We start from the raw sequence: 11,928 nt of genomic DNA, 5'->3' as shown, positions 1-11,928 counted from the left end.
GTCCACGGGACCATGCACCCGTGTTGCGTCAGCGAGGCAACAAAGCCTCTTTGCAAAGAAATCCCAGAGCTATATTTTACTCAGTATTCTGGGAACTCCAGGTCTGTTGTGTTAATTTTATTTTCAGTTCTAGACATCAAATTCAGAGCCTCCTACATGCTAGGCAAGCACTCTTCCGCTGAGTTACAGCACACCCCCAACTCAAAGTGAAACATTTTGAGGCTTCTTTCTATTACGTAAACAGACGGTAAACTGATCAAAATAGTGTTTGTCAGCGCTATATGAGTAAAACAGAAATAAACATTTCCTCCATCATTTGTGCACACTCCTCTCTCTCTCTCTTTCTCTTTCAATCTGTGTGTGTGTATGTTTATGCATGTGTGTGTATCTACATCTCTGTGTGTGAACATGGTGGTGTTCCTGCCACAGCGTGTGTATGGAGGTCAGAAGAACCCCCTCGGGTATCAGTCCTTGTCTTCCACTGTTTCAGACTGAGCCGTTGTTTCTCTGTGTTCTACGACTGGCTGTCCCTGGCTTCAGGGTGTCTCCTGTCTCAGCTTCCCATCTCCCCATAGAAGCACAGGGATTACAGATGCTTAAAACACTGTGTCCAGCCCTTTTGTGTTTTTGTTTTTAGAGACAGGGTTTATCTGTGTAGCTCTGGAGCCTGTTCTGGAATTTGCTCTGTACACCAGGCTCATCTGGAACACACAGAGATCCACCTGCCTCTGCCTCCCAAGTGCTAGGATTAAAGGCATGTGCCACGACCACCCAGCACTTGTCCAGCTTTTATGTGTGTGGGTCAGGGAGCCAAACTCAGGTCTTCAGGCATTTTGCACTGCAGGGCTTTAGCCCATGGAGCCATCTCCTTAGCCCTCCTTCCTAATTCAGACACGACACTCATGCAGTGCTGTAGCTGCTGCCAGTATCTTGACTATAGTTATCGCCCGGGCTGACTTAAATTCTCAGGTACATCTACTGAATGCTAATATAAGAGCTTGTCTTATATTAGCTCTTTGAAGTTGTTTATTGGTTACTGCATGTCACCAGCTTAATTGCAAAGAGGTCTATATTCGTCAGATATTAATTACCCGAATTTTCCTAACCCAGTAAGTAGATGATACATCCTCGTTTCCGACTGAGTGATGCCGACTGAACCCACTGTTTCTCTCCATCCTCATTTTCCCTTCATACGCACACAGAGGGAATGTTTGCTTCCTTTTCTAAAAGACAAAAAACTCAAAATGCACTGTGGAACCACAAACAAGACTTTTTCTTTCTCCTCTTCCTCCTCTTCCTCCTCCTCCTCCCCTTTTCCCTTCTCCTTCTCCTGCTTCTTTTTCTTCTTCTTGGACTGGGTCTCTTCATGTTTCCATGGGTGGTCCTCAGACCCATCACTGTAGACTAAGTTGATCTTACACTTGTAATCTTCCTGCCTCAGCCTCACAGGTGAACTACCACCCCAGCCAAGAGGTGTGTGTGTTCAGGTGTGTGTGTGTGTGTGTGTGTGTGTGTGTGTGTGTGTGCACATGCGTGTTTGCACATGTGTGTATGGCTTGCAAGCACACATGTACACATGCATGTGTCTATGCACATGTGGACGCCAATGGTCAATGTTAAGTGTCTTCCTCAACCATGGTCCACCTTATTTTCTGAGATAGGGTGTCTAACTGAACCTGGAGCTCATTATGGCTAGGCTGGCTGGCCAGTGAATTCCAAGGATCTACCTGTCTCCACCTCGCTTTGAGGTTATAGACTGGTGCTGCCAGGAACCACTTTTTACCTGAATGTTGAAGATCCAAGCTTAGTAAGCATTTTACTGACTAAGCCAGTGCCATATCTCCTAAAAAGAGATATTTGGAAAACAATGAGTTCAAAAAAGTTAGATACTCCTTCCGTGTAGGCATTTACCTCAGACCTACAGGATGCTATTTTATCTTTCCTTCCAAATGTTTCCATTTCCGTTTTGTTGCAACAAAATAGAAGGCTTTCCAAAAGAAATCAGATGGCACAAAGGACAAGCATGTGAAAGTTCACAAGTATTGAGTCATGCGGTAACACTAATTATTATGTAATATCAAATATCATGATCAGATTTGGATTATTTTTCCTCAGAAGTTTGTCCCCAGTAACTGTATAATCACGGTCCCCAAACGCACTGGGGTGCCACAGCAATAAGTTCACTGTGTCAGCAAAGTGTCTTTAAATCTGTCAGTGATGCCACAGTAGAGTCAGCTGAGAATGGTATAAATCACTGGCTGAGAAAACAGATCCTTCCGTGGTTGGCTAATCTCCATTTCTAATATTTATTTATTTACCTGGTTTTTTTTTTGTTTATCTTGTTTTGTTTTGAGACAGGATCTCCCTATATAGCCCTGGCTGTCCTGGAACTCATTCTGTAGACAGGCTGGTCTCGCCGAGAGGCTGCCTCTGCCTCCTGAGTGCTGCCGTTAAAGGTGTACGCTACGATACCCAGCAACTGTTCTCCATTTAATATGTTCAGATCTTTGTAAACCTTGTTTTCTGTGGTTGTGTGATGAGACAGAAAGAACTATATGGGTGCTAATATGGAATGATAAGTAAATATGACACTGTCCATCTGGTTGCTCAACAGCCAAGACACTCATACATCTCACTAGCAAGTGAGTGAGTATATTTTAAAATGAAATTAAGATGTTTTCTTTGTAATTATGCGTTGTGTCTTCAAATGGCTACTAAGCTATGAAATCATAAACATGTGTTGAGATATTTGGATCTAATAATAATCTAATATATGGAATTTAAATATTTTCATTTATGTATTCATTCATTTGTTCGATTATTGGGGGGGTGCACATATGCGTGCAAATGTGTGCATCTCAGGAAACACATGTAGAGATTATAGCCCAACTCGCAGGAGTCAGTTCTCTCTTTCTACCACGTGGGGACCCCAGGCATAAAGCTTTTCCTCTTCTTCCAACTCCCAAAGTCCAACTGTGGCCACATTGCTGCTGGGCGGAGCAAGCGGACAGAAGTAACTGCCTATAGCACAGCCTTTGTCTTTCCATGGCTTAGCAATGTCTTCTGAGGGACCTCCTACTTCAAACTTGTGTAAAAACAGTACCCCAACCCTGGGTACTCTCCTCCAGAATTTTAAAATATTGGTTCCATATCTGTTTTCACATTTGTGCTTTGGTCATTTCGCTAGCATGGCGTCTGATGGCTAGCTGTACTCTAAGCATAATTTCCTCTTTGTAGTGAATGAAAAGCTTGTCAGGACAGACTTTGTGACAATGTGAAATCCTATTTTTCATCCGAATCTCACCTACCAGTTTTCTCATTCATAGATGACTATATCATTACTGATGAGTATTAGAAGATTATTTTCCAATTCTAACTTCATAACTATTTTTCTATATTTTATATATTTGCTGTTCTTTGGAGACAGGCTCTTGCTATGCTGACCTAGGACTCCTGATTCTCCTGCCTCAATCTTCTGAGTGCTAGGATTATAGATTTGTGCTAGCATATCCAGCTTATTCTACATTTACTAATTAATATTCTTTGTTATTAATGTTACATTGTGTGTGTGTGTGTGTGTGTGTGTGTGTGTGTGTCGGTCTGTCTGTTTGAGGACAATTTGCCAGAGTTGTTTCTCTCCTTTCACCACGTGACTCCCCTAGGATCAAACTCAGGTCATCCATCTTGGCGGCAAGCCCCTTTCCCCTTCACCCACCCCCCTTGACAATCTAACGATAAGGCTCACTTGCCCCCTTCCACATTTATTTGTTTGTTTGTATAGCTTCATATCTTATTCAACGGATTGTGATTCATCACTATCACTATTTTTATACCAATTACTACAAGTTCTGTCAGTCAGAATCTCTTCAGGATAATTCTCTTGATCATCTTGATTTTTTTTTTCAGAGTGCTTCCTAACTTACTGGCTTAATCAGCTGTTCAGAGGCCACAGTTTTCTTACCAGGCTGTAGCCAGTTTGCCAAGGAGCTACGATTCAGTAGCAAATGGAATTTATAAGCCAAGATGTAGGTGGAAGGTTTGAGTATTGCTTCTAAGAGTAAGGAAATACACACACTGTGGTAGCTTGAATATAATTGGCCCCCATAATCTCATAGGGAGTGGCACTATTAGGAAGTATGACTTTGTTGGAGTGGCTATGGCCTTGTTGGAGGAAGAGTGTCACTGTGGGGGTGGGCTTTGAGGTTTCCTATGCTCAGGATACCACCCAGTGTCTCAGTCAACTTCCTGCTACTCCTCCAGCATCACATCTGTCTGCATGCTGCCGTGCTTCCTGCCATGATGATGATGGACTGAACCTCTGAAAGTGTAAGTCACCACCCCAAATGCTTTCCTTTAAAAGAGTTGTTGTGGTCATGGTGTCTCTTCACAGCAATAGAAACTCTAACTAATACACACACATACAAACACACACATACTTATACATACACATATGCACACACACATACAGACATACACATATGCACACATACATACACTCACACATACATACACACACAATTTTTTTCACACACAATTTTTTAAGCCATGGATTAAACTGTCCTGCCTAATTCTAACTGCCATTATAGAATTAATTCTATTATTCTATCTTTCCAGATCAGTGACTTTCTTTTCTCTCTCTTAGGAAACTGAACCTCATTATTTATAGTATATTACTTATTTACCTAATGCCAGAATACCCAGAATGAACCACTGCCAAAAATAAGAGGCCCACTATTGCAAGAAAACATATTAGAGTTTAATATTAATTTTTATACTTTCCTTTTACTTATCCTAAGAGTGAAACAACATTGCATATAAAATTCCTCTTCACTACACACATAGTTTCTTTTCCATGCGATTATTATGTTATCCACTTCTATTCCATTTTATATCACCTAAAACTCAGAATTACACAAAAAGAAGCATTCATAAGCCAGGAACAGTAACCCATACCTTTAGTACCAGTTACTCATGAGGCTGAGGCAGGAGGATCACATTGGCACAGAGAACTGGACAATGTAGCAAGACTCTATTGAGACCTGGGTTGTGGGAGGAAGTAGGGGGAAGGGGAAGAGAAAAGGGGGAAACGTCATGGCCAACACTCTATTCAGCCCAGCCCCTCATTTTGCTTATTTCTTTCCCACTCACTTCTTACAGGAAAGTAACCTTATTCCTTTCTGATTCATCCTCCAAGATTTTCAGTTTTGGTGACAAAAGCATACACACACACACACACATTTTCTTACTTTGATTTGTCCCAATAGAAGTATTCTAGAAATATTCTTTTATCCTTTGTTTTTTTCCATCAAATCATATATCCTAGAAATCATTCCCTATTGGCTTACACATCTCTTCCTGGTTCTTTCCTGCGGGTGTATAGAATGTGCTTGCACTATCATTCACTCACCACCTTTCTCACACACACCTTCCCTTGGGCTGTTTAGGTTGGCTTTATTACTCTACAAGTATAAATGCAAGCACTGCAACAAACAACCTTGTGCGTGTGTGTGTGTTTTGACGTTGCTGAAGGCATCTACTCAGGGTAAGTTCTTATTGAAAGTCAACATGTTCCAAGTATGCCTAGCTATACAATAAGATTTTAAATAAATTTAAAGTAGTTTTATAATCATGTTCACTCTATATTTGTCCAGATGGGGACTTTTGTTTAAGGTTTTGAATCGCTGGAACTTGTATATCATATTTTGTTCTGAAAGGTCTTAACTATATCACCCAGGTTAGTCTGGAACTCATTATATAGTCTAGGCTACTCAAGAAATTATGAAATTACTCGCCCTAGCCTCCCGAGCGCTGGGCGAAGAAGGCTCAACACCACACCCAGCCACTGTATGTCTTTCACACAGCACGGATACACCTTAACAAAGATGTTCTGGTGATGACTGACTGACAAACCCTTCCTAAGCAGATTTAGACTCATATGTATTCCTTTAGTTTAACCCCAAGAATAATACTGCATAAAAATACTGGGGTGGGGGTTCCCTTAAATCAGAGAAACAGTGGTAGGTAAGGACAGGTGGCATCTGCCTGTGGGAATGAGCTGAGTCAGGATATCTCTGCAGCTCCAAGGAGATGGTATTTCATCCGCACAGAGCTGGAGTCTTGTGATGAACAGTGAAAGAGCTGATGGGAGGGTACCACAGAGCCGGCAAATTGTACTGTAAATCATGCAAAACACAGACATGCTGAGCCAAAAGCTTCTCCATACATCTCCTTTCTCACTACAAGAGCATATATATACATGCATGTATGTATGTATGTATGTATGCATGTGTGTATATGTATGTATGTATGCATGCATGCATGCACGCACACATGTGTGTATGCATGTGTGTGTGTATGTATGTGTACACACACAGATTAGTAATTATCTTAGGCTGCTATCACTGCTGCTTTGAATTTTATTTTTTATTTACAATTTAAAAGTGCTTTATAATTATGATTGAACAGTCTTAATTGGGCATCTGAGGATCAAGGGTAGCTACATCTCAGCCTGACTGTGCTCAGTATAGTGACACTATTCTGAGTTTTATTATTTGTGTTTTCTTTTTGGGTTCCTTATGCAGGGTGGAGATGCTCTGCTGACCATCTATCCTGAGGGAGACAGCTTCCATTTGGGAACCTCTGGAATGTGGGGTTTTCATAGCTGGAGAGCAAAGACAGGAATCACTCGTGTTTTCCGTTTCTGGCCAACAATGGCAAAAAAGAAAAAAAAAAAACTTCTTTTGTCCTGAAATCACACAAATGGGGTTCAATATCCCGTGTGGCTACTTACTATGTATGGGAATGAGAGACAAGCTACTTAATGGTTCTGAGCCCCGGTTTCTTTGTGGGGGAGATGGGGTAAGGGCGGGGTATCAATAGTTATAACAATTTGGAGAGCTCAGATAATCTGAAAAGTACTCAGGACTGCACCAAATGGAAGGTGCTCAATAAGTGATAGCCATTAATTATAAAGAGATTTGTTTTAATTAGTTTTGAACTCCGATGTCATTTCTCTTCCAGACAGACACATTCTGCCATGCTACACACTATGATGCTGGTCCAGTCGCAGGTGAAAACTGGTGAAAGCAGCACAAGCCGCATGTGTAACTTCACACCACGAGCTCTATGGCCCCAGAGTTCATGTCAGCGATTCCCTGTGAACGTCCTCTTAGGAAGCGTCTAGAGTCTGTCTCCAGCAAGACTGGAGCGCCACCGTGAGGCCAGCTTTGGTGCAGGTGCTATTTCTTTGAATTCTTTCCTAATGGACAGGAATACCAGAGCAGTCAACTTTCCATTGTATCCTGTTTACAGTAAAACCTGCGGAGTGATTTCTCTCGACTCTTATGGTAAAGAAAAGAAAAAAAATAGGAAAAAAAATACTTTATCTGGATTGTGAAGTCTTGATATGTCTTGAGAATTTGGAATTAATACCTTAGCTTCAAAGAAAGTGAGGAGTGATCTCACTGTGCTATTGGCTGCTGGGTTTGTTATCTATAACCTACCATCCTCTGCATAAACAAGATTTTAATTGAGGTCCCAGAACTATGGTTCAGGTGTCTCTATTGTCCTTGGAGATCCGTAACAATTCCTTTCTCCAAATGACCATTAGAAACCCCACTCAGGATGGGGAGCTGGCCTAGTAAGTAAAGTGCTTGCCATACAAGCAGGAGGACCTTCACTGAAAGCCCCAGAACCCAGGGGTGGCAGTGTAGATCTGTAACCAGTGGATCTCTGGAGAAATAGGATGTGAAGGCAGGAGAATATCTGGAAGCTCCCAGGCCAGCAAAGAGACCCTGTCGCAAACAAGGTGGAAGGCAAAGACTGACACCAAAGTTGTCCTCTGACTTCCAAATGAATGCTGTGGCTCACTCTGTAGCTTAAGCTGACCTTGAGCTCACAGCAATCCTCCTGCCGTGGCATTCTGAGTGCTGGTATTACAGGCATGAGCTGCCACGCTTGGTATTTAGTGCTCTGAATCCACTCCTTTCCATGAGGACCATCCTTGGTTTCCTTGATTCTGGGCTTGCTCCCCCCACCCCCTGTTGGCACCGCTGTGATCTTAAAATTGCAAAGTGTTTCTATCATTGGCCTAACATCCTTGAACGACTGTCAATACCTCCAAGTGTGTATGAGGCTCCTCACTAGGAAGAACCACAGCCCCATCCAGCTCCAAGTCTTACTGCATCCTTGACTCCAGCTTTCTGGAACCATTATTAGACCCTCAAACACACCGGGTTGCTTTTGTGAATGTACATTCATTACAGATGTTTACTCTACTTAAATACCTTTAACCACCACATCTATTGGAGAACATTTGTTTAAGACAGCATCTCATGTAGTGTCCAGGCTAGCCTTCAACTGGCTAACTAGTCAAGGATGACCCTGAATTTACCTTTTAGAAATGTATTTATTGTGAATGTGTGCATGCCACAGCATGCACGTGGCAGAGGACAACTTGTGGGAATCTAGTCTCTGCTTCCACCATGTGGGTTCTCAGGAATCAGGAACTGAGATAATCAGGTGTGGCAGCATGCTGAACTCTCACCAGCTCGAATACCTTGGACTTCTGACCCTCTGCCTCTACTTTCCATGTTCTGGGACTGTAGGCATGTGCCACCATGCCTAGTTTACTAGTTAATGGGAACTGAACCTAGGGCTTTATGAATCCTAGGCAACCAGTCTACCAACTGAGCTGTATCCTCAGCCTGCTATGCCCATATCATCTTCTCTACAAAACCTACCCTAGTATTCAACAGTGCCCCCACCCTGCCATTACCCCCTACCAACTGCCAGTGATAACTCCTTCACTCCCTCTGTCTTCTACTGCTGGTCCTAGAACATTTTCTTACTCTGTTTGAGCTCTACATCCCTAGAAGACTCTACTCTTTGAGAACAAAGACGGTTTAATTCATCTCTGCATACCCAGGCTGTGGTCTAGGATGGAAACTGTAAAAACAACACTCACACTGAAGCTGCTCGAACGATAAGGAGGGCGTATAAGAGAAAAAAATTCTGAAACACACCTTCAGGCCATGGAGTGGTCACTCTGTTCACAATAACAAGCTGCCCCAAGCACCTGCCACCTTGGTGTTGTGCAGACTTTGTGTTCACTGGCTACAGCTGAGAAACCATGTGTGTCCAACAATCACACCATACTAGTTTTTGGAGAAATTCCAGTTCTACAGAGCCATGATTCAATTTCCTCTCCACTTTTATTGACGATACTTTCAAATAGTTTTGTTTTGTTTTCCCAAGGGGAAGTGCTCTCTCAATGAGTCAGCTGGATATTGTGGAGGCAGGCAACAGTCTAAGTCTGCTTCCTTTGACATCATTCTTCTGTCTGCCAGAGCCTGTTAATCCAAAGCACCAGCCTAAAGAAACAGGTCCACTGCTAAGTTCAGAGAGATCGTTCTGTGTTTCATCCCCTTTCCTTAGCTCAGATTTACTGGACTGGGAAGGTGGCTCAGTTGGCAAGTGACTGGCCACGCAAGCATGAGGACCTGAGTTCAGAACCAGAGACACCGCACACAAAGCCAGGCACAGTGGCATATGCCCATAGTCCTAGCACTGTGGGGTTGAGGAAGCAGGGGTGGGAGGTGGCTTTGGAGACAGATAAATTCTGGAAGCTCGTTAGTTGTAAGTCTCGTCAATTGGACGAGTTTCAGGTTTAATAAGAGATTTTGTTTAAAAAGACAAATGTGAGGACTGGAAAGATGGCTCGGTGGTTAAGAGCACCTACTACTCTTACAGCGACCCCAGGTTCAGTTCCTAACATCTACATAGTGGCACACAACCACTTTTAACTCTAGTTCTAGGGGGAGTAGACGCCTTCTTCTGACCTGGGGGAACCAAGCATACATGTGGTACCTGTGGTGTTATTTTGTTTGTGCTCTAACAAGTCAAGCTTGTGTGGAAATCACAGTGCAGAGCTAGCCACTACTTAACCACAGAAGCTCGGCAGTGGTAGCACACACCTTTAATCCCAGCATTTAGGATCTCCTACCTTTGATACCAGTACTTGGAAGGCACACACCTTTAATCCCAACACTAGGGAAGAAGAAATAGGAAGGGATATGGCTGGGCAGAGAGAAGAATATAAGGCGAGCAGAGACAGGAATTCCCCCCCCTTTTCAGACTGAGGAGTTGGTGGGGTAAGAAGTGGCTGTGGCTTGCTCCTTTGTCTCTCTGATCTTTCAGTATTTACCCGTACATCTGACTCCAGGTTTTTATTATTAAGACCAATTAGAATTCACGCTACAGGTGCCCGTATATACATGCTAGCAAGACACTCAAATAATAAAATAAAATAAAATAAATCAGGCCGGGCTGTGGTGGCACACGCCTTTAATCCCAGCACTTGGGAGGCAGAGACAGGCGGATCTCTGGGAGTTAGAGGCCAGCCTGGTCTACAAGAGCTAGTTCCAGGACAGGCACCAAAGCTACAGAGAAACCCTGTCTCAAAAAAAAAACCAAAAATAAATAAATAAATAAATCAAAAAAGAATGTGGATGGGTCAGAGAGATGGCTCACCAAATAAAAGTACTTGCTGCCAAGCCTAAAGTCCTGAGTTTGATTTCTGGTATTTACAAGGTGAAAAGAAAGAACCAACACCTGCAAGTTGTCTTGTGACCTCCACACACATGTTGTAGCACATGCATATATGCACACAAAATTAATCTAATAAAAATAAATAAAGGTGAAGTGCAATTTAGGAGAAATACCTGATGTCTGTAATTTATGTGCACTCATATGCATACATGCATACCCACCCTCCCCACACACACCAAAAAAAATGTTATTGATCATTTAATGTGAACCAGACTACATGCTTAGCAAACATATTAAGAAGAGACATGACACATGGCTCCGGCCTCAGAAACTGCAAAGACTGTGAACAAATGTGGAGCTATGAGTGCAGTGCAGTACAACTCTATTCTCTGAAAGGAGGGACACGAGCTGGGTCATTGGTATAATGTTGAACACTTCCTAGAAAGCAAGGCTTTCCTCTGCCTTCTCAGCTCCTGGGAGGTTCTCTCTAGTGAATCATCAATACCAGGTGGCTATAACTGGAGGGGGAGAGACAACCTCCACTGTATTTACCTGGATAAACTTTGGCCTTGGCTAAGCCAAAGGTTACAAACTTCTTCACTACTTTATCTGGCCTTTTGCATGGGTTCCCAGGATCAAAGTAGAATCATCAAGCTCGCAGAGTTAGTGTCTTTACTCACTAACTTAGAGGGCATCTCCCCAGTGCCTTCAAAGTCCTATTTTTGGAGAAGAAATATACTTAAAATAACAAGATATCTCACTGAAAGCTATAAGAGGAAATCAGAGAAGAAATGTCCAGTCTCAGCCCATGCTCACTCCAAACCGCTCTATTCGAGTGTGACAGTCTCACCAGAACTTATGACATATGAACTTTGAGTAGATGCACTGTACTATTTATGCTGATGACTCTCAATTTTGTTTCTTCAGCCTTCACCTTCATTCCAAGTATCTACTTGGATGGTTTCACTTAGTCAACTAGAAATCTTCATATCTACAAAACATAGCAAGTCCATGTTTTACGTGTCCCACCATTTTTTTTTTAAAAAGGAAGGATTTCTCTGTAGCTTTGGAGCCTGTCCTGGAACTTACTCTTGTAGAGACCGGGCTGGTCTTGAATTCTGCCTGCCTCTGCCTCCCGAGTGCTGGGATTAAAGGCATGTGCCACCACCACCTGGCCCTCTTCCTTTATTCTTAATTCAGTAAATGCTATGCCATCAACTCAGCCCAAACTCTAGTACTTAGTTGTCTATCTCTTATCCTTTTTCCTCACCCCAGCCCAAAATCCATCAGGTACATTAAACTCTACCTCCGAGCTACATCCCAAATCTACCCACACTTACGTAGACATCAACCCAAAGGCAACACCATTTCTACTTTAGT

The sequence above is a fragment of the Microtus oregoni genome, unplaced genomic scaffold, assembly GCF_018167655.1.
Source record: "Microtus oregoni isolate MIOR12 unplaced genomic scaffold, Mior012 000015F_ref0000493, whole genome shotgun sequence".
NCBI classification, from domain to species: domain Eukaryota; kingdom Metazoa; phylum Chordata; class Mammalia; order Rodentia; family Cricetidae; genus Microtus; species Microtus oregoni.
The sequence above is the reverse complement of the archived record's forward strand: the minus strand, read 5'-3'. Positions refer to the sequence as shown.